Genomic DNA, 27,211 nt, shown 5'->3' with positions numbered 1-27,211 from the left:
TTAATCAAAATACATGCAAGTTAATCAACACAATAATAAAACAATTAATCCAATAAAAAGACCTTGAAATCAAAAATAAAAATACCAAAAATATCCTTTTAAAATTAGGGGTATTACAGATGGTGTGCCGCACCACCGTCAAGTTTGAGAGTCTGAATTTTAAGGTAAGGGCGAAAAGTTTTACATTTATAGAAGCCACTACTACCTTTCACTATAAATATAGCTAGGGTGAGTAGGGATCGTCCCAAGGGATTGTGAGGGTCGGACAAGGTTGTGGAATCGTTATTAGGGCTTGTAGGTCGAGTGATCAAATAATTTGTTGGTTGGTTGATTAGAGAGCAACTAAATTGAATTAAGTAATAACAAAAGAATGCAACTAAGAGTAAGTAAGAGAGAAAAGAGTCTTGGGGTTTAGAGATCACCACCAAGCAATACATTTCTATACCTTTGACAAGTAACTAATGAGGGCAAATGGTGTGTTGCAATATTGGTGTGTGTGTGTATTTGGTTGATTCAACAAGCAAGGATGGCTAGTCAAGCATGTATTGTCTAAACATCATGTGAAAGGTACAATATATCTAAACAATGAAGCATATATTGTCTAAACAATATGTGAAAGGCACAATATATCAAAGCAAGTCATTAATCAATTCATTAAGCTCACAATCCAAAAATAACACAAGGATAGAGACATATGTTACTTCCATTCAAAAGCTTGGATCATCAAACAACAAGCATGGATTGTCCTCCCATTTAACACTACACTTCAACTACACTACATCTACACTACTAGCATGAAAATAAACTAGGGAAGAGGCACAATCCATCAAGGAATAAGTATGAACCATCAAGAAAATCATAAGAGCATTCCATTAAGCACTATGTTTTGACAATCTCTAAATCTATAGCATCAATACACATAGACATGCATCAATAACACAAAATCTAGAGACAAGCACATGAACATCTATTCTAACATACATAGACATATGAATAGAATGAAATAATCAATTGAAAGCATTTAACCACATAAATCATTGAACAATCAAGATCTATATATATCAAAGTGTCAAAACATTAATTACAACACTAATCCCTCAATAATACACAAGATTAAGATATAGAAAGCATGTTTGGGGCTAACTCTAGCCCCAAAAGGATGTCTAGCCACTCATGGTGATGTTGCTCCAACCCTCAAGGGCTAACTCCATGGAAAAAATCTGTTCCTTGTTGATGAAGAACTCCAATGGTGTCTCTAGCCTCCTCCTCTTTTCTTCTACACTAAGAATAGCCTCTAAAGTTGTATCTACCAAATGCTAAGTCTCCCCTTCAAAAAGTGCATTATATTCCTTTTATAGGTAGGTCAAGTGACACACCAAACGAGCTAGGGTCGTGCAAAGAATATTCTCTAATGATTGGATAGAGGACGGATTGAATAAGCTGGCTTTTTAACTTTTTTGCACTGGAGGAAGTTCGATCGATCGAACCTTGGACTTGGATCGATCAAACTGGCTGAGATCCATCGAACTGAAGCTGGATCGATCCAACTGGTAGAGCTTTTTGGGAAAAGACAAATTCGAGATATTTTGGGAGATATTTTTGGGAAAAAGACAAACGTGGTTAGTGGGTGGTACAGCTGTGGATGAGATCAATCATTTGAATAAGGACAAAAGTGTTCGATAAATCGAATGATGGTGTTGGATCGATCGAACTTTGGACTTTTTGCTCTTAGATCAAGGCTTGGATCTATCTTGAAGTACTGAGATTGATCAGTGTTCGATCGATCGAACCTTGAAGTTGGATCGATCGAACTTTGTTGCTTCCTACCTTTGGCTTCATTTGCTTCCTTCTTCCTCCACTTTGCTCCTTTCTTTGTTTAATCCCAGAATTGCTTCAATTAAGCTCTTATTTGGCTGAGTTAGCGTATTTTCGGGATAAGTGCCTAAAAATGGAAATAATTCGAAATCAATCTAAAACGGTAGAGTAAGATAGATAAAGGTACTAGAATGTCTAAGCTTAAGGGGTTTAAATACGCATTTTCAGCGCTCGTCACACCCCCAAACTTAAATATTGCTAATCCCTAGCAATGAACTAGAAAGTAAAGGAATGAAATGAACAACTATACAAGAATGAATCTAGAAAACAATAAATGGATAATGCCACTTTCGTAGGGAACATGATTGCACTTAGCATATGCAACAAGCCTTTTAAACCTCTAGGTTACCCCAAGTGGACGAGTGAATTCTCGTGAGAGTTTCCAGAAATGGTACCCATAAACATTAAGCTCATTCTTTCAAAAGAGGTACCAATATTGCAAACAAGCATTGGGAGAAAACTACCTCAAGTATGCAATTTTTCAACCCTTTCCAAGCAATCTCCCAAAATCTCAACATCAAGCAAGCAAGTATGGTCCTCCACACATCAAAAAAAAAGATCATGCAAATCAAAATAACTCTAGAATCCTTTTTGAGTGGACCGGCATCAAATGTGTTGCTATCTCAGCCAACTAGAGAGATGATCACATCCTTACCCTCAAACTAGCACACAAATCTAGTACCGATCATCAAGACAAAAAGTGAACCTTTTATTAAAGCTTTATTGTTCTAGGTGCGCTTATTCTTTTCACTCGGTTTTTTTTTTTTTTTTTAGGATCAAAGATGGAAGCATGGTGCAATGTGTTGATCTATTAAGCTTTCTAGTGATTCATGAGGTCGAGCGTTAGGTCAATGACTCCCAAACCAGACGGCTTTAGGGCATTAGGCATTCAAATACCCCTACGGACTTACAAGCTCAAATCAATTAGGCTACAAATCAAGACAACAACCATCTAATCATTTCCCACTTCTCACCTTTTTGGAGAAGTCCTCACTTTTTCCTTTTTCTTTTGGATAAGTTCAATTATTAACCTAGAGTTTGGGCCCTCCACCTTTCGGCGCGAGAAGTTCAGTGCTTGATGAAGCTAGAATCCCGGTTACTTAGTGAAAAGGGATTGTTATCCACCTTTATCAAAAATGAAAGCTTTCAATGCACTACTAGTTCAATTGGGATATAACCAATTCAATAATTAACAAAGCATGTACCCCATAAATGAATGCTAGTGTGTGCTTGTCCTAGTGTAGAATCCTAGAATGAATCTTAAAACAATCACAAAATCAAGATGATGTGGACCACAAGTGCAAGCAAGATATCAATCTTTCGAAAAATTTACTCCTAAATGGCTTCCACAAGGCATACAAGGAGTATTGGACTCACAAGTCAAACAATTTTTAAATTTTAAGTAATATAGTCCTCAAAAGATCAAAATCATAGCTAGATATGGACCAATCATAGAAATATCCCTCAAATACACAAGTCATGCTCAAAATCTTGAAATTTAAAGTTAATACTGCAAAACATCATTCCCCCCAAACTTAAATGGCACAATGTCCTCAATGTGCAAGAGAACAAAGGAAAGAGTATACCAGTGCAACTAAGGCATAGAATGATCGGGACTGAAGTATCCGAAGTGGGTGGCATGGCCCCCCCAAACTTGGGATTAACTGTTGTCCTGAAAATTGGCACTTGGATAAACTCGTCAGATAACAAAATGGGATAATCGATGCACAGTGGGCATGCAAGTGTAAATGGGATAAACAGATAAAGAGATGAGAGAGGTATAAGGGTGATCCTGAAAATCGGGTAGCACTCTCTCATTGAAGTTACTGTAATGCACTTGATGGAGTCAAACATACAGATATGAGAATATAATATATAACATCCATAACAAAAACATATATATATATAATAGATAAAGTGTAGGTACAACAGAAATATCAAAGCCGACAGACCGGCTGCAAAAAATAATAGTATTGTACAGTAACAAAAATAAAGTATCAATAGTAGAGAAGGATCATGAGATAGAAGGAACTGGGAACTCAGGAGGATGAGGTAGGATGGGTAGGTCGGGCTCCGCGGATATCTCTGGATAGATCTCGGAACATAGTAGCGACATCTATGCGGAAGGTAGCAAAATCAGCTCTGTGGGCTGTAAGATCAGCTCGTATGGCAACAACAGCATCCTCAAGAGTCTGCAAGCGTACTCCAAAGCCGAGGGTCAGATCTGGAGCCTCAGGTATAGATGAATCAGAAGAAAACTCCTGAATCTGCTGATAAGCGCTGAATACTGTATATTCAGGCGCCCTAAATTACATTAACAAAGTCCATTAATTGATTATTTTATGCAGATTAACTCCATTTGCATGTTTTTGAGCATTTTCAGGTTAAAGTGCAAAAAGGAAGCAAAAATGATGCCTTGTGGAATTATGAACAAAAAGGGTGCCAATTCTGAATTTCTGGCAGCGGTAGAACCTGACTTTTGTTGCCATTTTTGACCTAGCAAACTCAAGAACTGGACTTCCATCATAACATGAAATATTTAGAGCTCTGAATCAGCTTTCTAAATATTTAAGCAGTTTGTCATTCGGAGTTCGGAACAGAGAGTTATTATCTTCTTAACAGAGGTGCGCAGAACTGCCTAGCAGCACTGAAGTACTGCCTTTCTCCCCATTTTCGACCAACCCTACTTGAGAATTGCATCTTCATCAAAACATAAAGTTTTTAAAGCACTGAATTAGCTCTCCAAATCTTCAAACAGATCATCATTCGGAGTTCGGGGCACAAAGTTATAGCAGTTTTACCAAAGTAGGTCAGTGCTGAGCAAGAAGAGCATGTTGCACATTACACTAATTTAGAGTGCTCGAGACCACTCTTCGAGTGCTCGAAAATCAGCCAGATTGCAGCTCGGAAATGAACCCCTCTTCAGCCCACTTGTGCATTGGTTTCCACATTTCCACCCTCCTTCTTTATGGAGTGGTTGGGAATGTCTTTGGAGGAGAGAGAGAGAGCTTGGTTGAAAGTTATAAGGCAACTAAGGGCCACATGCATCCTATCATTCATTTTTAGAAGATAAGAGGAGAGAGAGGAGAGGAAAGAAAGGAGTTCTTCAAGCTAACAAAGGGGAGCTCGAAAATTGGAGATGGAGTTCAAGCTTCTTCTTCATTCTAAGGCTCCAATGGGTAACTAACTCTTCTTCTAGGGAGGTGATGAAGCCTCCCTTGTAAGCATACTCTAGTTTTGTTCTTAATTTGGGGAATGAAGTATGTATGTGTTCGTTTTCATAATCTAGAGCTCTACACATGTTGTAATGGATCTTAATTTCTATTAATGATTATGTTGAGTTTTATCATCTTGTTTTAGGTTACATTCTCTCATGATTTTATAGCTTGCATCTTCATGGTGGGAATGGAGATGAGATTATGAAATGGTTTTCTTGGCATGTCTTGTGAAGGTTTTGATAGTCCATTCCTAGGAACGATGAACCATACTACACCCCTAGTTTAATGTAATTAAGTAGATGGTTCATACCAACCGTGGATAGATTATACTTAGTCTTTGATTACATGTGCATTTACCATACAAAGTAAGGGATTTGATAGGCCATTCCTAGGGGATTATACTTAGATGGTTTATACTTAGCTCTTGATTGTATGAACTTCTTGAAGATAGTGTAGTTATCATGCATCTCTACATATCATGGTCATTTACATAAGTAGCTCCCCAAGTTAATTGCAAGCTAGCATGTTTATGAGGTGTGTGGTGGATTCATTTCCCTAGTCCTCTCCACCTAAGTTTCACTCCTTTTAATCTCCTTCCATTTATTATTTTATGCATCTTTACATTTCTAGCTTAGTGACAAACCAATCAACAACTCTTTATTACACCTTATCACTCTAAAATGACTCTAGACACTTAGGTTGCCATAGATTAGCGCAGTCCCAGTGGTTCGACTTACCCAACCAATAGCCCTATTTTACAATGATTCGTGTTATTGCGAAGGTTGATGTATGATTGACCAACCGATCAATTTTTGGCACCGTTGCCGGGGACTTGTATACGGTTTAGCAACCAAAGTTTTAGGGTTAAACTTAGTGTGGTTGTTAATATTGTGTTTTGTGCATATTTCTCGTGTGGTTTAACCATTTTTATGTTGTAAGATTCTAGGGACTCGACTCTCGCCGTGGGAACGCTAGCAAAGTGTAAGTCTAGAGGACCATAGGTAAGCTTCTTGACCTTTTAGTTTCGCATTGTTATATTTTGTGCATGTGTTAAGCTTAGAAGTAGTTAATTTATTTGCAAGCCCTTGTTGAAGCTATATTATTGTTTTAATTTTGTGTTCAAGCATCGGTCCTTGTCGTGGCCATTTATTTTCTGTCTCGATAATTGAGGAGAAAGGGAACATCGTATGTGGAGTTGTGGTTGATGAATTGTTGTTGAATATATGCTTTGTTGTTGATGTTTGGCCGTAGGTCACTCTCTCTACCCACACTTGACTCGCCTATTGATATAAATTCACTTGAAAGAACTCTTAGACGGAACCTTAGGGAACCCACTCTTACAAGGGATCTTGAAACTGAATTCAATACAATGGGGGATAACGTAGGAAATCCGGGAAATGAAAGGGCTGAAATTCCTAATGTAGAACCAATGACTCTTAGAGATCATTTCATTCCTACCACCTATGCTTCTCCTTCTTGCATAGTAATGCCAAACATAGATGCAGCTCAATATGAGATCAAATCAAGCACCATCCAAATGCTTCCACCATTTCATGGCTTTGATAATGAAGATCCATATAAGCATCTTGATGAGTTCCTTGAAATCTGTTCGACCATCCGGTTGAGAGGTTCTTCGGACAATGCACTTCATCTCCATCTTTTCCCATTCTCCCTAAAGGATAGGGCAAAATATTGGTTGAACTCCCTCGCTCCTAATTCCATTACTTCTTGGGCTCAATTGCAACAAGAATTCCTTAAGAAGTATTATCCGGTGAGTAAAACCAACCAAATGAGGCGTTCCATTCTAAGTTTTTCTCAAGTTGATGGAGAACAACTCCATGAGACTTGGGAAAGGCTACAAGATCTTCTTCGAAAATGTCCTCATCATTTGATCCCAAAATGGCAATTAGTGCAAGCTTTCTATGCCGGCTTGACCGAAACCCATAGATTCATGGTTGATTTTTCTTGTGGTGGGATGTTCATGTCCAAGAATGCGGATGAGGCTTGGACCCTACTTGAGAATTTAAGCGAAAATTCACTTCAACATAATTCTCGTAGGGCTCCGACCGCAACCATTGCAAAGAACACCAACCCTTGTCAACCAAAATCAATAAGGGAGGAATCATCTCAAGTGGATGCCATCGCTCATAAATTCTACCAATTGATGGCACCACATCTTCCTCCTTCATTGTCTCAAAATTCGGCAAGTTCAGTTTGTGCTTCATGTACTAGTCCATTCCATCTCTCGGAAGATTGCCCCACACCGGAGCAATTTCCCAATCCCAACCAAGAGCAAGCTAATGCCATGTTCTCGCGGCCCGGGAACAATCCATATTCCAACACCTACAATCCGGGTTGGCGAGATCATCCGAATTTCTCGTGGCGGCAACAAGCCCCACAAAATTCCCAATTCCAAAACCAAGGGCAGCAAAATCAACCCTCTTCTCAATATCAAGGTAGACCTTTCCAAGCCTCTTCAAGCTACCGTCCTCCTTACAATCCAAATGTCTCCAATCAACCTCCTGTGTGTCCAACTGACGAGATAGTAGCTGCAAACAAGCAAATGATGGAATCATTAAATAAGCAAATAATAGATGCCAACAAGCAACTCTTGACATCCTTGCAGCCTACTCTCCAAATGGTTCACTCTTATACTCAATCCATAGCTAATCTCGAAAATCAAGTGGGCCAAATAGCTAACTCGGTGAATCAATTACTTTAAAAGGACAAGGGCAAGCTTCCCTCTCAACTTTTTGAAAATCCTAGAGGAATGCATGTGATTGACGAAACCCTTCCTCCGAGTGGGCCGACTCATGAACAAGTTCAAGCTATCACCACCCTTCGGAGTGGTAGAGTGGTTGACAACAAGGTCGATGGAGACAAAAGTGAGGAAGTTTCTCCTTTGAAAAATCCAAATTCAAGCTCTTCTAATCCAAATTCTTGTCCAAATACCATTCACGGAAATCCCACACATGTCACCCCAAATGTGGAAACTACTTATGAGCCAAAAGCTCCGTTTCCTCAACGTCTTCAAGAGTCGACACATTTTGGGAACAAGAATTGTAAAATTCAAGACATGTGGGAAGTTTTCAAGCAAGTGAAGATTAACTTACCCCTCTTGGATGCTATCAAGCAAATCCCTCCCTATGCAAAATTTCTTAAAGATTTGTGCACTCAAAAACGCACTTCTAAAAATCATTTGCCAAAAAAAGTGAGGTTGACTGAAAATGTTAGTGCTATCATTCAGCACAGCACTCCTCCGAAGTATAAGGATTCGGGTGCCCCCACAATCTCTTGCATCATTGGTGACAGCAAAATCGAGAGGGCCCTCCTTGACTTAGGAGCTAATGTCAATTTAATTCCATATTCAGTCTACCAACAACTTGGTTTAGGAGATCTTAAGCCGACTTCCGTGGTTTTGCAACTTGCCGATAGATCGGTCAAGCATCGACAAGGTATTCTCGAGGACGTTATCATCAAAGTGGATAAATTCTACTTCTCGATAGATTTTGTGGTTCTTGATACGGAACCAGTCCATGACCCAAAAAAGCACATTCCCGTGATCCTTGGTAAGCCATTTTTAGCCACGGCTAATGCATCAATTAATTGCCGAACCGGGGCGATGGACATTGCTTTTGGAAACATGCAAGTTAAACTCCACATCTTTCATGCAACTCAACATCCCTCCAATGAGGATGATTGTTTTCTTGTGGATGTCATTGATGAAGTGGTCGAAGAATCTCTCCCCTTCATTCTAAGCAAAGATCCTCTTGAAACTTGCATGTCCCATTTTGACTTCTCAAACTTTGATGTTGATCAAGCCATTCAAGAAGTCAATTCCTTGCTTGATATTAATGTTATCATGGATGTACCTCCTTGGAAAATTCCAAAAGAACCACTTCCCCAACTTTCCACCACTCCTCCGGTCCCATCATTGTTATTTCCGCCACAACTTGAGCTTAAGCCGCTCCCGGCCCATCTCAAGTATGTGTTCCTTGGTCCAAAGCAAACCCTTCCGGTCATTATTGCCTCGGACCTTCAAAAAGACCAAGAGACCAACCTTTTAGCGGTGCTCCAAGAGCATAAAGAAGCTATTGGTTGGACAGTGGCAGATTTGAAAGGAATTGACCCCTCCATTTGTATGCGTCGCATTCATATGGAGGATGACGCAAAGCCTACTAGAGAGGTCCAGCGCCGGTTAAATCCAAATATGAAGGAAGTGGTCATGAAAGAGGTGATCAAATTGCTAGATGCGGGAATCATCTATCCTATCTCTGATAGCAAGTGGGTGAGCCCCACACAAGTTGTCCCCAAGAAATCCGGTCTCACCGTTGTTGAAAATTCAGCGGGTGAGCTCATGCCACAACGAACCACCACCGGGTGGCGTGTGTGCATTGACTATCAGAAACTCAATTCATCAACTAGGAAGGATCATTTTCCACTCCCATTTATTGATCAAATCCTAAAAAGGTTAGCCGGCCAAAGCTTCTAATGTTTTCTTGATGGTTATTCCGGCTATAACCAAGTGGCAATCGCCCCCCAAGATCAAGAGAAAACAACATTCACATGTCCCTTTGGTACTTTTGCCTATCGACGCATGCCTTTTGGTCTATGCAATGCACCGGCAACGTTCCAAAGGTGCATGATGTCCATATTCTCCGATATGGTTGAAAAGTTCTTGGAAGTTTTCATGGACGATTTTTCCGTATTTGGCTCCTCCTTTGACTTGTGTCTCAAAAATTTATCTCTTGTGCTCCAAAGATGAAAAGAGACGAATCTCATTCTAAGTTGGGAGAAAAGCCACTTCATGGTCCAAGAAGGCATTGTTTTAAGACATGTCATTTCTAAGCGGGGAATCGAGGTAGACAAGGCAAAAGTTGAGTTAATCTCTAATCTTCCTCCTCCGAATTCCGTCCGTCAAATCCGTTCTTTTCTTGGCCATGCCGGATTCTATCGTCGCTTCATCAAAGATTTTAGCAAAATCTCACGGCCCTTGTGTAATCTCTTAGCCAAGGATGTTCCGTTCAATTTTGATGACGCTTGCATGGAAGCTTTCATCAAACTTCGCACTCTCCTCTCATCCGCCCCAATCATGAAACCCCCTAATTGGTCTCTTCCCTTTGAGATCATGTGTGATGCATCCGACTATGCATTAGGGGCGGTTTTGGGCCAACGTGTGGATAAACTTCCGCATGTCATTTATTATGCTAGCAAAACTCTCTGTGATGCCCAATTGAACTACACCACCACTGAAAAAGAATTGTTAGCTGTGGTGTACGCCTTGGATAAATTTCGCTCTTATCTTCTTGGCTCCAAGGTCATCGTCTTTTCAGATCATGCCGCTCTTAGGCATTTGTTAGCGAAAAAAGAGACAAAACCCCGTTTAATTCGATGGATCCTCTTACTTCAAGAGTTTGACATTGACATCCGGGACAAAAAAGGGACCGACAATGTTGTCGCCGATCATCTCTCTCGCTTACTTATTGAGAAATCTTCAGAATTCGCAGCCATCCGTGATTCCTTTCCGGATGAGCAACTTCTTCAAGTTTCACATTCTACTCTTCCATGGTTTGCGGATATTGTCAATTATCTTGCGGTTGGCAAAATTCCAGCTCATTGGTCCAAACAAGAGAGGGACCGGTTTTTCTCCCAAGTCAAGCATTTCTATTGGGAAGATCCGGAAGTATTCAAGTATTGCCCGGACCAAATCATCCGGCGATGCATTCCTGAAACCGAGGCCACAAGCATTCTAAATTTTTGCCATACTCTTGCTTATGGAGGCCATTTTAGTGCCAAAAAGACCGCTAACAAAGTTCTTCAAAGCGGATTCTTTTAGCCTACCTTGTTTCGGGATGCATACAATTTTTACAAATCGTGTGAACGATGTCAAAAACTTGGATCCATGTCCCGAAGAGACATGATGCCCCTCACTAACATTTTAATTGTTGAAATTTTTGATGTATGGGGGATTGACTTCATGGGACCATTTCCATCTTCTTATGGCTATGAGTACATCCTTGTAGCGGTAGATTATGTGTCTAAATGGGTTGAAGCCGAGGCTATCAAAACCGATGATCATAAAGTCGTGATCCATTTCATTCAGTCTCACATCTTTAGTCGTTTTGGTACGCCCCGAGCAATCATTAGTGATGGCGGATCTCATTTCCGAAATCATTATCTAAAATCCGTCCTTGCTAAGTATTCCGTCATTCATAAGGTTGCTACACCTTACCACCCTCAAACGAGTGGTCAAGTAGAGATTTCTAACCGGGAGATTAAGCACATTTTGGAAAAAACGGTTAGACCGGACCGCAAAGATTGGTCATTAAGGCTAAACGATGCGCTTTGGGCTTACCGGACAGCTTATAAGACACATATTGGCATGTCACCATATTGGCAAAGCATGTCATCTCCCGGTAGAATTAGAGCACCGTGCTTATTGGGCCATAAAAAGGTTCAATTTTGATCTCAAACAAGCCGGCTCTAATCGTGCGTTGCAATTAAATGAACTTGAGGAATTGCGTAATGACGCGTATGACAGCGCAAAAATCTACAAGGCAAAGACTAAAGCTTTTCATGACAAACACATCGTCAAGAAGTCTTTTGCCCCCGGACAAAAGGTTTGGCTTTTCAATTCCCGCTTGAAACTCTTTCCCGGTAAACTCCGGTCAAGATGGGATGGTCCATACATTGTCACTACCGTCTTTCCTCATGGAGCAATCGAACTTCATGATCCTGCAAATGGATCACTCTTCAAGGTAAATGGCCAACGGCTTAAGCCTTGCATTGACGGCACAATCCTAACCCGAAAAGTTGAGGAAGTCCTCTTAACGGATCCAATTTATGAGGATTAGTGGTTGCTTTAGCTTTGTCTAGCTATCGACATTAAATTTAGCAACTCAAGGGAAGCAATTCTTTCAATTTCCAAGCTTCCTTCTCTTTGAAATTGCTCGTGCCTTGCAAATTTTCTGGGAAACGGTGTAGAAATGCCAAAATTTAACTTTCTCTGGAACTATCTTAAGTTGTGTTCCACATTTTTAGACTGGCTTCTTAGACCTTCTCAACTCTTGTTTTCATTCCCGGAAGTTTTTGGCTCTATCAGGCAATTTTCTCGGACTTTCAACATGGCACTCACATGCATAGCCTCTCATCTTCAATGCATTGTTGGATCATGGTTTCTCAAAATCATCCATGCGTTGGAAAGGTGCTACATTTTGAAATTTTTTCCAAATTGTCCATGCATTAGAAAGAAGTTGAAAAGTTTCCAAAATTTTCCATCCATGCATTACATTGGAATGAATTTGAAAAAAAAAAAAAAAAAAAAAAAAAAAAAAAAAAAAAAAAAAAAAAAATCAGAAATTTAATTCATGCATTGTGTGATGTTGCAAAGGTTTAAAAATTGTCCTACATTCATCCATACATTTGAAGAGATCAAATTCCATCCATGCATTTGTGATGAAGTTCAAAGTTTAAATTTTTCCATGCATTGAATTAAAATGGAGTTGCAAAGTTTTTTTTTTTTTATAAAAAAAAAAAAAAAAAAACAAAAAAAAAAAAATTTTTCCATGCATTTGAGATGATTGCAAAGTTTAAAAACAAAATTTTCAAAATTTTCCATGGAATGGAATGAAGTTCATTGGAGGAAAATTGCACAATCTGAAAAATTTTCAAAATTTTCCTTACATTGCAATGAAGTGTAGAGTTTGGCAATTATTCATCCATGCATTGGATTGTATTAATATGCAAAGTTTCATAATTTTCCATGCATGCAAGGTGAAAATAATCCATCCATGCATTTGTGATGTTGCAAAGGTTGATCATGTATACACTCACAATGCATAAGAATGAGGCACCTAATGGAATGACATGCAAAGTTCATCTCTCAACCTCACTGCATAATGTTACAATGCATGCAAAAATTCATCTCTTAACCTCAATGCTACTGCCTTCATTTCGACCACTCTATTTCCTCTTTGGAGTGTTCGAAAGCTCTATGAAGCTTGCACAAAACCATTCCGAGGCTACTGCTTGTATTTCGAGCGCTCTAAGTCCATTTTCGAGTGCTCGAAATGTGAACCAATCTCATCCCAAGCTCACTGCCCTCCCTTCGAGCTCTCTAGCTTTCATTTCGAGTGCTCGCCAATCCCACACAACCATCATCCTCACTCTCTGCCTGTATTTCGAGCACTCGAAGCAGGCATTTCGAGTGCTCGAAACCTGCTTGACTAACCAAACCAACCTCCTGCAACAAAACAAGCATTAACCAACCATCCCAACAACCACCTTACTCCCCTTGCATGATCACACCCCCAAAGCATGCATGCATGCAACCTCCTGCAACAAAGCATGCATGCATACAAGCCCCATGCATGCATGCACCTCCATCTTCCCTCATCTCCCACCATCCAACACCATCTCTCTGCAACACTCAACTACCATGCAAAACCCACCAACCATGCACACTCCCAACTCTCGGTCTCTCTCTCATCACCCCCTTCCAACCCAACCAACCTTCTATCTCATGCAACCATCTCCCAACCCCATGCATCTCCTCCTTCTCGGCCACCCTTCCCTCGCAGTTGCTCGACACCCATGCAACCTTCACCAACCTACAAACCAAACCCTCAAACAAACCTACCTTGGCATCATTCTCAAACCATTTTCATGTAACCCACAGCCATGCATGCATCACCCTCACCATCATAAACCCACTTCCCTAAACCAACCCACTGCAACTTCCATGCCACACACCACAACCCAGCCATCCCACTCCATCTTCCCTCATCAACTCTTTCTCTCTCTCTACAACACCACCATGCATGAGCGAACACCACCCTCCTTTCCCTCCTCTGCATTCCCACGCCAACCCAAACCATCTCTGCTCATTTCCCGAGCACTCGAAGAAGCCATTTCGAGTGCTCGAACCCCCTCTTAACCTATCCCAAGCTCTTTCACTCCCCACCCGAGCACTCAACCTCTCTCACCCCTCGGCTCCCAACCCACTGCCCCATTCTAGAGCACTCGAAGTCCAACTTCGAGTGCTCGAGCCAATCTTACCCTCCTCTCTTTTAAACCCCGAACCCACACTCCACTTCCCTTCCCACTCTCGGTCACATTCAAAACCAACCAACCTCACATCTCTCTTCTCGGCATTCACCAAGCCACCCACACAACCCTCTCAACCTCCTTCAAAATCACCCCCACCTCAAAACCAACAACCCAATCTCACAACCCCTTACCTCTCGGCCTCCCTTTTCATCTCTCTCTCTAACCCCTCACCTTCGGCCACACACCACCACACCCAACCAACCATCTCAATCAACCATCTCTCACCACATACAACCTTCTCTCACTTCCACCCCACATTCCCAGTTTTCATTCTAATGCATGCATGCATTTAATCCATGTGACTCCATTCTTATTCTTCTTCTCAAGGTATGTGAGCTTCATATTCTTCTCAATTCCTTGTCTTTATTTCCTTTATAAGGAGGATGGGAATGCATTGTGGAGGTTGTGTTGTATGTGATTGATGATTGCTCTATGCTAGAGCTTGGTTTGGTTGTCAAAATTTTTGGGTTTGCTCCTCCATCCCACTCACTTTCACCTTCTCCTTTTTGTGGTGCACGCCAGGTGCTCGCTGAAAGTCCTCAACCAAGTCCACCTCTCTAAATGTCTCGTGTCGGTCCTTCTCGCCCTCCTAGACCCTCTGCGGGTGCCCGTGCTGTCAATCATGAGCGACCACGTGATCCTTGGGATCGCAAACAACTCAACTATGAGCTTTCTTTTCCGCTCACGAATGCCTTTGATATTCTACCCACAACTTCGTGGGCTGTAGCTGAATTGACTAACCGGCGTCTGCAGCATATTTGCGCGCCCCTTGCCAGGGTTGCCTACCCCCGTGTAGTGCGCCTCTTCTACCAGAATCTCCAATGCCCTGAAGAGCCACCCATTTCTCTCACTACATCCATTGATGGCACCACCTATGCTTTCACTATGACTGACATCATTCAGGTTTCTGGTTGCCCCATTGAGTGCCCCGATGACATTGTCAACCGTGAGAATCTCCCTTTATATGAGGAGCCGGATACATTAACTATGGAGCAGATTGCCACTACCATTTGCACTGTTGACGATCCTACTAGGCCCCGGTCTTTTATCCGCAAAACCAATCTTCCGGAACGCCTCTGGTTCATTGACACTGTCTTCAAGCACAATGTCTGCCCTTTGGTGCATAGCACCGAGCGTCGGGGCCTCCTTTTGCAAGCCTTATATGCCATGGACCAAGGCCAATGGTTCTCCATCCCAGAGCTCATTTGGACCACATTTATGAAGTTTTGGCATGACGCTCATAATGCACGGGTTCCGCGAGTTGAAAATCGGAAATTGCCTTTGCCGTTTTTCATCACTCGGCTCCTTCAGCACAAGGGTTTCGTTGTTCCTCCCCATGAACCAAAAGGCGAAAAGATTAAAATTTTTACCAAGCGCCGGTGGATCAATGTTCTTAGCCATTCTAGTACCCCTCAGCCTGCTGCCCCCCTATTCATCCAAGCTCCACCTCCTCCTCCTTCTGAGGATGCTTCCACCGCAGCAGCCGCTGCAAGGGTAGAGCCTCCGATCGACTCTCACCAGGACCAGGCTTTCATCCGGGCTAGCATTGCCGGTATTCATGAGCGACTGGATCATTTTGAGAATTCTTTGTCCGCGTACACTCGGACTCTTTGTGAGACTTCTTCACGTGCTGAAGAAGATCGTTATCTTGCTGCTGAAGACCGTCGTGTCGCAGCTGAGGAACGTCGTTTAGCTTCCGCTGAACGGCGTAAGACTCAATCTCTCCTCCATTCCATCCTCGCCCGTTTACCCTCTGGACCGTAGCTTGTTGCGAGTGTTGGACCTTATCTTTTTGTTTCATATGTACCTATTTCTCTTGTATCTTTTGTTTTCCTTTTGAATTGTAAGAATTTGCTATGTATAGGTTGCTCTAGTAGACATGATCCCTGTACAGCTCTTTTTGTAATCATGTAAACTCTTTTTGAAATGCAAATTCTTTCTGTTCTGTTAACTTTCGGTACATTCTTTTTCTGTATTTATGCTTGTGCTATTAATGTTGTTTGTGGTTGTTTCTTTTTGTTCTTCATGATGCTCTCCAGGTTGCGCAGTCCAATTCAAGTTTGGGGGTTTTTGTATCACCATGCCGTTTCCTCCCCCTGGGTATTGTTGTTCCTTTTTATACTCTTTGTCATTTTTGTCTCTAACTTACATCCATGTCCCACATTGAGGACACTGTGTAGTTTAAGTTTGGGGGTGCATCAAAGCATTCTTGGCATAGTTTTGGATATCATATTTTTGTAAAGCAATGATAGTGTAACTTGGAACTTGTCGGAGACAAAGCATATGTTAATACCTTGTGTATAGAAGCAATTGAGAAATTTTTGAAAATAAAGAAATTTGAATTTGAAGTGATCATGCAAATACAATGTAGTCTGTATAAATGCCTCAATTAGATTCTTGCTGGATTTACACTCTTATAAGCTTCACAATGCACAGATGCACATTGGAAACTTAACTGTGAGGCATGCAACTTAATCGACCTTGACCTTGGCCTAGTTAATCTGATTTGATGAACCTAATAGATGAATATCTTTGGCATGATTTAAGTTGTCTAAAAAAAAAACTGAGAAAGAAAGAAAAAATGACCAGTTGACGTTCGTAGCCTTTCCAACTCGAGCTATTAAGCCCTTTGGAGTGTCTCTTCACTTAACACCCTGAAGCCATCTGGTTTGGGAGTTGTTGGCCTAACGCTTGCTACAAGGGTTGGTTAGAAAGCTTAAAGGACTTTAACATTGCACGGTCAGTCAAAAAAAAAATTGTAATAAACATGGTTCGTTGGAGTTCGTAGCCTTTCCAACTTGAGCTATTAAGCCCTATGGAGTGTCTCTACACTTAGCACCCTAAAGCCATCTGGTTTGGGAGTTGTTGGCCTAACGCTTGCTACATAAGTTGGTTAGAAAGCTTAAGGGACTTCAGCATTGCACAACCATTCTATGTTTCGCTTATGAGTTGCAATACATTGTCAACAAGCAACAAAAGTTGTCTTGTAAATAAAATCATGCCTTAGGGACCTCATTTAAAGGGGAATTCAATGATTTGAAAACTTGTGCTTTGGAATTGGAAAAGAAAGTAAAAGCCGCATGTTAAGAATCCAATTCACTTTCACTGGAGTTTGAGTTATTTCCATTTAAGAGATGACAATTGAATTATTTATATGGACTATGATGTTGATGCATGCATGTTGAAATGGTTTTTCCCAATTTTTGTATCAATGCTTCATATATGCAAGGTAGTCTTCCCAATGATCCCGTCTCCAGCTCTTTATCTGTTTCAAGTTGTATTTGAGCTATGTTTATGTTTATTTTTGCCATGGTGAATATTTTTGTAATAGCATTCCCATGTTTTCATTCCATTGAGCTTTGCACTTTGGTTTTGCTAAGGGACTAGTAAAATGTAAGTTTGGGGGTGTGATAAGCGCTGAATACTGTATATTCAGGCGCCCTAAATTACATTAACAAAGTCCATTAATTGATTATTTTATGTAGATTAACTCCATTTGCATGTTTTTGTGCATTTTCAGGTTAAAGTGCAAAAAGGAAGCAAAAATGATGCCTTGTGGAATTATGAACAAAAAGGATGCCAATTCTGAATTTCTGGCAGCGGTAGAACCTGACTTTTGTCGCCATTTTCGACCTAGCAAACTCAAGAACTGGACTTCCATCATAACATGAAAGATTTAGAGCTCTGAATCAGATTTCCAAATCTTCAAGCGGTTCATCATTCGGAGTTTGGAACAGAGAGTTATGATCTTCTTAACAGAGGTGCGCAGAACTGCCTGGCAGCACTGAAGTACTGACTTTCTCCCCATTTTCGACCAGCCAGACTTGAGAATTGGGTCTTCATCAAAACATGAAGTTTTTAAACCACTGAATCAGCTCTCCAAATCTTCAAACAGATCATCATTCGGAGTTTGGGGCACAAAGTTATAGCAGTTTTACCAAAGAAGGTCAGTGCTGAGCAAGAAGAGCATGTTGCACATTACACTAATTTAGAGTGCTCGAGACCACTCTTCGAGTGCTCGAAAATCAGCCAGATTGCAGCTCGGAAATGAACCCCTCTTCAGCCCACTTGTGCATTGGTTTCCACATTTCCACCCTCCTTCTTTATGGAGTGGTTGGGAATGTCTTTGGAGGAGAGAGAGAGAGCTTGGTTGAAAGTTATAAGGCAACTAAGGGCCACATGCATCCTATCATTCATTTTTAGAAGATAAGAGGAGAGAGAGGAGAGGAAAGAAAGGAGTTCTTCAAGCTAACAAAGGGGAGCTCGAAAATTGGAGATGGAGTTCAAGCTTCTTCTTCATTCTAAGGCTCCAATGGGTAACTAACTCTTCTTCTAGGGAGGTGATGAAGCCTCCCTTGTAAGCATACTCTAGTTTTGTTCTTAATTTGGGGAATGAAGTATGTATGTGTTCGTTTTCATAATCTAGAGCTCTACACATGTTGTAATGGATCTTAATTTCTATTAATGATTATGTTGAGTTTTATCATCTTGTTTTAGGTTATATTCTCTCATGATTTTATAGCTTGCATATTCATGGTGGGAATGGAGATGAGATTATGAAATGGTTTTCTTGGCATGTCTTGTGAAGGTTTTGATAGTCCATTCCTAGGAACGATGAACCATACTACACCCCTAGTTTAATGTAATTAAGTAGATGGTTCATACCAACCGTGGATGGATTATACTTAGTCTTTGATTACATGTGCATTTACCATACAAAGTAAGGGATTTGATAGGCCATTCCTAGGGGATTATACTTAGATGGTTTATACTTAGCTCTTGATTGTATGAACTTCTTGAAGATAGTGTAATTATCATGCATCTCTACATATCATGGTCATTTACATAAGTAGCTCCCCAAGTTAATTGCAAGCTAGCATGTTTATGAGGTGTGTGGTGGATTCATTTCCCTAATCCTCTCCACCTAAGTTTCACTCCTTTTAATCTCCTTCCATTTATTATTTTATGCATCTTTACATTTCTAGCTTAGTGACAAACCAATCAACAACTCTTTATTACACCTTATCACTCTAAAATGCCTCTAGACACTTAGGTTGCCATAGATTAGCGCAGTCCCAGTGGTTCGACTTTCCCGACCAATAGCCCTATTTTACAATGATTCGTGCTATTGCGAAGGTTGATGTATGATTGACCAACCGATCATCTGCTCCTAGTCATGAATAGGCGACCCAGCTGGAGAGTACTGCTCTGTGTCGTCTGCAGGGCGCTCTAAATCAAAATCTATATGTTTGGCAGCTGGATCGACTGGTGCGTCGTCCACTGTGGGATCTGCTGCTGCTGCCTCTGCTATTGCCTAAGCTGTTGCTTCTTCCTCAGCCTCTAGCTCCTCTGCAGCCACTACCGCGTAGTCCTGCAGACTAGTAATAATGGCGTTGTAGCTCTTGGTCCAGTCTTTCTTCAGAAAGTGACAATAACCTCTCTCGGGGTGCTCCCGAGGATGAATAGGGTAGCGCTGGTCGATAAGAATCTGGGTGATGAGGTGGCTGAATGGGAGAGACTTAGCCCGTCCGGGCGTCTCTTTGCTAATATACTCATCATATAGCTTTCTCATCACGCTCCAGATGAGCGCGAGAATAGATACCCAGTGCCCGGTGTAGAAGGCATAGAAGGCTATCAAATAATCTCCCCTCATTTGAATCTTGTGCCCTGCCATGTAGATATTCCGGAAGAGCACGGAATCAGTGAACCACAGGTCGTCTGGAAGGAATGTCTGGGTGGCTAAGGTCTCGCCACCGACATGGTGACCTATGAGAAAGACTGCCATGTCGGCATAAGAAGGCCTGTATAGCCTAGAATATGTCTACTGAAGCTATGGAGGACAGCGGTGTAGGCAGTGGCAAGAGCGGACTAGTAAGTCCACTGTGATAGTGATCTGATGGCCATCTACAGAAGTGACCAGCTCTGCTGTGGTACGTGGGGATGGTCGGAGGTTCTGGTAGAACAACTGTACCAGCCGCGGGTAGACTGGCTCTGTAACTGGGGCAAGAATAGTTGCCAGGCCCCTCTTAATGATATCGTAGTAAACTGATTGGGTCAGCACCGATTTGGAGAAAAAGGCCGTGTCGAACACTGACTCATGGTCGACCGCCATATGCGCATATTTAGGCACGGGCCTATCACCCTCCTGAGCTGGTTGGCGTGGTGGAGATGGTACGGGTGAATGCTCAGCTCCAGCAAGTGGTGGATATGATGATGGTGAATGCTCAACTCCAGCATGTGGTAGAGATGGTGATGGAGTAAATGCAGGATGAGCCGCAGAGAATGATGGAATATGATCATCCTCGGCCTCATGAGATGGTGACTGAGGTGGGTTGCCTGTGCTGGCTCCTCATGTGCATGAGAGGGCTCTGCTGGCTCCTCTGTCCGTGGTCTGATATAGCGTTGAGGCCCGTGTTGCCTGTTGGTAACGGTCTTCCTCTTAACCATGGCCTGCAAAAAGAAAAAGAAAAACTTGCAATGGGAGTTAGTGCCAGAATAAGAAATTTTAAGCATAATATAGAAACATGTATGTCAGATAAGATAGACAAAACATATATGACATGTATCTATGCAAATGGCAGGATGTGAAGCATGCTAAGCAATATAAGTATGAAATGCATCCAATGTGGAATATCACAGGCATTGGGCATATATGAGATAGCATGAACATAAGATATAAAGAATGAAGTGTGTGTGTGTGAGACCTGTGAAATTAGATCGATCAGAAAAAGAAATGAGATCGATCACAAAAGTTGGATCGATCGAAAATAAGTGAGATCGATCTCACAACTTTGGTCGATCTGAGACATGAGTTCGATCGATCTCTCAAGATCGATCTGAGATACAAGTTCGATCGATCGAACTGTGCGATGAATATAAACAGTCACAGATCTGTAACTTTGGAAGCACGGGGCCCACATGAATGTGTTTGTGGGCCCATCAACACAACACATCAACAAATATCATCACCCAATCATGGCCCATCCTCCCAAAAATAGATCAAACACACACACATATATATATATATACGAAGCATATACACGTATATATAAACATATAAACTCAGTGCTTCGAAGCTTCAAAAATGAAGATTCAATTATGTATAAAGCACGAATGTAACATATAAGGCATGTAATCATCATATCGAAGCTTAAATCATAGATGAGATCTCAGATTTTACCTCAAAATGATGAGAGAAATGGAGATTGTACGAAGGAAGTGAAATACGAGATGAGGGAAAGAATGTAGCTTAGATCTCGTCGGAGATCTCGAAGGAGATGAGGAAGATGGAGAGTGGATGCGGCGGCGATGAGGGAAGCAAGGGTTTGAAGGGTTGGATCGATCTAAATGATCGATCTTGAGACCCTCCAGATCTATTTTAAAAACATTCCCGACAGAGTTCGATGGATCGAACTGAGACTTCAGATCGATCGAACTTTGATGAATTCTCCTCAAAGTATTTTTGGATTTTTGAAATTTTTGAAAAATGAAAAACTAAAATTAAAAATTAGAATTAAAATTAAAAATTGTAAAATAAAATATAATAAAATATTTTTGGATTTTTGAAAATTGAAAAAGTCAAAACAAAGTCAAACAATAAAATAGAGAACTGAGATCGATCGGAACAAGAGTTCGATCGATCAGACAGAGGGCAAAAATATGCAGGTTTATAGTTCAAAATTTTGGCTAAGTGTTGGAACTTAAAGATCGATCGAAATTGGAAGTTGGATCGATCGAAGAACTTCAAATCGATCTTGGAATGTTTCGATTGATGAGATAGAGAGCAAAAATATGCAGGTTGATGCAAGCTCAAAATTTTTCTAAGTGTTGAATTATGAGATCGATTGAACTTTAAAGTTGGATCAATCGAAGGTCTCCTGATCGATCTAAGAATAAGTTCGAACGATGGGACAGAGAGGTGATTTGGATGCAAGTTTCTGCAGGTCGAAAAATTTTCTAAGTGTTGGATGCAGAATAGAGTTCGATCGATCAAACTTAGGTTTGAGATCGATCGAACTATGCAGAATGCTCAATAATGACATGAAAGCTCATGCAATCCTCACCAAAGTTCCTTTCAATGCATATAAGAACCAAAAATAAGTATCTAGACTTCGCAAGAAATGAAATTTAAGATAGAAATGGGGGAGGAATAGGGTTTTGACGCCCTACGAAATGTTTTTGCTAGTCTTTAACGTCTCTAGCAAGACATTTGGCTCTTTTAGCCCGGATCAAAGATCTTATAATGCATCCCCTCCTTGTTGGGGTGATAGATGCTTTGAACTCCAACCAACAAATGGTTCTTTGAAGAACTTGTTGGATTAAGCTCAAAAGAAACTTTTGATCCTTTGTTTATACAATCACAACCTTTGGGCTTCCATGCCCTTTCAAAGCAAGAATTTGAAACAAGACTTTTAGAATGCAAGGTTGAAGATGGTTCTTTGGAAGTTTTGGTCTTACACAAAAGTTCACTTCCTTGACATTGAAGATCATGACATTTATCTACAACATTAACCTCTCCTTCATATTTGTCAAATGAATTGGGTGTGGGATTAAAGATATTCAACTTCACCTTCATGTGGCCAAATGAGATCTTCATTATCCCCGTCCTACAATTAATGTTGGCATTAGCGTTTGCCAAGAAAAGACGGCCAAGGATAACGGGAATTTGGCTCTTAAGATTGGGGACCGGTTCCGTGTCTATGATAACGAAATCAATGGGAAAGAAGAATTTGTCAATCTTTATCAATACATCCTCAATGATACCCCTAGGCTTCTTAATGGATCGGTCGGCAAGTTACAAAACTACCGACGTCGGTTTCAATTCACCTAGGCCCAATTTGACATAAACCGAGTATAGAAGAAGGTTAACACTTGCTCCTAAGTCAAGAAGTGCCCGATTAATGATATGATCACCAATAATGCATGAAGTAGTGGGCGAACCGAGGTCCTTAAACTTTGGAAGAGTGTTATGTTGCAAAATTAAGTTTACTTGCTCGGTCAAAACCACTTTTCTTGGTGCTTGGCTCTTGTTCTTTCGCTTTTGGGTGCACAAGTCTTTCAAGAACTTGGCATAAGCCGAAATTTGCTTGATTGCATCCAATAGTGGAAGATTGACTTTCACTTGCCTAAAAATTTCCATGATTTCATTGGTTTTTGCCTTTTGCTTTTCCTTTGAAATGGATCCTTTTAAGGCATCCGGAAATAGAACTTTTGGTTCAAACACTTTTTCAGAATTTTCTTTTAAACTCTCTTCAACACAAGAAGTTTTTAAATCATTTTGTTTCAAATCATTTTTCAATAAAACTTTTTCAACATCATTTTTCAAAACTTCTTTTTCAAACACATTTTTCAAGACTTTCTCATTCACAAGATCATGTATGTGCAATTAAGGAGGAATGGGATGTGAAACGGGACGGGTGATAACTTGAGGTTGCACCGGTTCACTCTCTTCATTGGACATTTCTACTTGATTGTCCACAATCCTACCATTCCGCAAGGTAGTCACCGCATTAATATGTTCAATGGTATGGCCTTCCGATGAGGAATGGGTTTCCACAACACATTGTTGCTTAGGTGGGGCATTAATAGGCATCTTTCCCTTCTCTCTTGCATTAAGAGTGCTTGCTATTTGTCCTACTTGGGTTTCTAGCTTCGCAATAGATTGAGAGTGAGAATGAAGCAATTGAGTGTTAGCCTCTAAAGTACCCAAAAACATTCAAAACTTTTTCTTCTAAGGCGGGACTTCTAGTATTTCCTTGGGAATAAGATTGGTTGGGAAAATGAGAATTAGCAAATTGATTCCCTTGTGATTGATAAGGTCTACAACCTTAGGATCCTTGGTTTTGAAGTGGAGGTGGAATGTACTTCCCTTGAAAACAGCCTTGAGAAGGGTTTGAGCCCTCTCCTTGGTTTTTCCAAGAGAAATTCAGATGATTCTTCCAACTTGGATTATAATGAGTACTATAAGGATTGTTCCCTTGGTTCACAAAAGCTGCATTGACTTGTTCATTAGGTTCATTTTGCATTTGTCCGTGAGGACAATGAGAAGTAGAATGAAGAACACTAGAACAAGTCATACATGTTTCATTTGATGCACGATAAGAATGGTTAAGGAAGGAAGATACTTGGTTCGCCGAGTTTTGGTTAATCAAAAATTGATCAAACCTTTGAGATAAAGACTTCATTTCGGCGGCTATTTCATTTGAATGGTCAACTTGATGTAAGCCAACATTCTTCCTACCTTGTGAATTTCTACCATTCTTGGATGATAATGTTCTATGCAAAGAATTTTCACTCATGCTCTCATAAAAATGCCACACGTCATCCTCGTGCCTATCAATGTATGAGCCACCTATGGACGCATCAACCATACCCTTATAGTTGTCCGATAAGCTCTCAAAGAAATATTGAACTAATTGCCATTTGGGCATGTCATGATGTGGACACTTCCTAAGCAATTCATTGAAGCGTTCCCATGCCTCATGAAACATTTCTCCATCCTCATGTGAAAATTCTCGAATTGAGGTTCTCATGGCATTGGTTTTAGAAATCGGATAGTACTTCTTCAAGAACTCTTGTTGCATTTCTGTCCAAGAAGTGATTGAAAAATGCCTAAGATTATTAAACCAATACTTTGCCTTGTCTTTTAAGGTGAATGGAAAAAGTTTGAGTCTTAAAACCTCTTCCAGTATGTCCGTATATTTTACGGTGGAATATACTTCAAGAAACTCATCCAAAAGCTTATAAGGTTCTTAACTTGAAAGTCCATGATAATTAGGAAGCATTTGAATGGTTTGTGGCTTAACTTTATAATGATGTGCTCTAAATGGAGGCAATTGGATGCATATAGGTGCATTATACTCATTAGGCGCATAATGGTCTCTTAAAGCAAGAGGTGAATTAGCTACTTGAGGTGCAACATGAACACCTTGGTTTTGAATTCCTTGATTGATGATGGGAGGTTGTGGAGCATACATTGGCCTTGGCATTCCATATGGAACTTGGCCTTGTTATTGTGGTGGTTGGTGAATGTATAGCCTAGGCATGCTTAATGGTACTTGTATGTTCTCATTGTGCACATTAGGATGAAGGATACCTTGTTGGTCTATGTGACCAAGGTCCTCAACATGATCATCATTATGGTCATCCATTGATAAATTGGTTCTATTTGAACTTCCTCTTCCTCTAGGATTTCTAATTACGGATTCAAGATGCAAATCTAAAGGGACAAGAGTTGGTCTCAATGAACGACGTCCATGCATGCACAATGCAAAACACAACAAGCACAAAGAATGACAAACACTATGCCTTCACAACAATTTCAATGAAACTTCCTCCACAAACATTTAATTCATACTCCCATGCTTTAACAACAATGATACAAAGAACAATTAAAAACAAGCCTCCACGCGGGCCGATGATTTAACTAAAGGATTGAGTAAAGAAAGTCTCACAAAGGTCCTTTAGCACTTCAATTCCAAATTTAAAGCTTAGCTCAACAAATTTTTAAAATTTTTAGCTTTTTTCCTTGCTTGCTTAGCTTGAATGCTCATTTGCTTGCTTCCTCTCCAACAATGCACCTAGTCAAGTAAGAACAACACAATAAGTAACCAAAAAGAAAAATAAAAATAAAGTAAAGACACGATCAAAAGAGTATTAATCCTAATTGATTCCACAAATCCGATGTTGCCAAATCAATTCAATCAATCCCCGGCAACGGCGCCAAAAACTGATTGGACAATATGTCGCCGCACCACCGTCAAATTTGAGAGTGTGAATTTTAAGGCGAGGGCCAAGAGTTTTACAATTATAGAAGCCACTACTACCTTTCACTATAAATATAGCTAGGGCGAGTAGGGATTATCCCAAGGGATTGTGAGGGTCGGACAAGGTTGTGAAATCGCTATTAGGGCTAATAGGTCGAGTGATCAAACAATTGGTTGGTTGGTTGGTTAGAGAACAACTAAATTGAATTAAATAATAACAAAATAATGTAACTAAGAGTAAGTAAAAGAGAGAAGAGTCTTGGGGTTTAGAGATCACCACCAAGCAATGCATTTCTATACCTTTGACAAGTGACTAATGAGGGCAAATGATGTGTTGCAATATTAGTGTGTGTGTGTATTTGGTTGATTCAACAAGCAAGGATGGCTAGTCAAGCATGTATTGTCTAAACATCATGTGAAAGGCACAATATGTCTAAACAATAAAGCATATATTGTCTAAACAACATGTGAAGGCACAATAGATCAAAACAAGTCATTAATCTTTTCATTAAGCTCACAATCCAAATACAACACAAGAATAGAGACATATGCTACTTGCATTCAAAAGCTTGGATCATCAAATAACAAGCATGGATTGTCCTCCCATTTAACACTACACTACACTACAACTACACTACATCTACACTACTAGCATGAAAATAAACTAGGGGAGAAGCACAATCCATCAAGGAATAAGTATGAACCATCAAGAAAATCACAAGAGCATTCCATTAAGCACTATGTTTTGACAATCTCTAAATCTATAGCATCAATACACATAGACATGCATCAATAACACAAAATCTAGAGACAAGCACATGAACATCTATTCTAACATACATAGACATATGGATAGAATAAAATGATCAATTGAAAGCATTTAACTACATAAATCATTGAACAATCAAGATCTATGTATATCAAAGTGTCAAAACATTAATTACAACACTAATCCCTCAATAATACATAAGATTAAGATATAGAAAGCATGTTTGGGGCTAACTCTAGCCCCAAAAGGATGTCTAGCCACTCATGGTGATGTTGCTCCAACCTTCAAGGGCTAACTCCATGGAAGAAATCTGCTCCTTGTTGATGAAGAACTCCAATGATGTCTCTAGCCTCCTCCTCTTTTCTTCTACACTAAGAATAGCCTCTAAAGTTGTATCTACCAAATGCTAAGTCTCCCCTTCAAAAAGTGCATCATATTCCTTTTATAGGTAGGTCAAGTGACACACCAAATGAGTT

General features: G+C 40.5%; 1 pseudogene; it reads left to right on the top strand.

Moving 5' to 3' along the window:
- Nucleotides 1-24,629: 24,629 nt before the first annotated feature.
- LOC132272016 (small nucleolar RNA R71) lies at nt 24,630-24,728 on the top strand (annotated as a pseudogene).
- Nucleotides 24,729-27,211: the final 2,483 nt, after the last annotated feature.

This window comes from Cornus florida, unplaced genomic scaffold (genome assembly GCF_030987335.1).
Source record: "Cornus florida cultivar Cherokee Brave unplaced genomic scaffold, ASM3098733v1 CherokeeBrave_3.0.0_Hap2_Chr08, whole genome shotgun sequence".
NCBI lineage: Eukaryota > Viridiplantae > Streptophyta > Magnoliopsida > Cornales > Cornaceae > Cornus > Cornus florida.
This window is presented reverse-complemented; position numbering and strand designations above follow the sequence as displayed.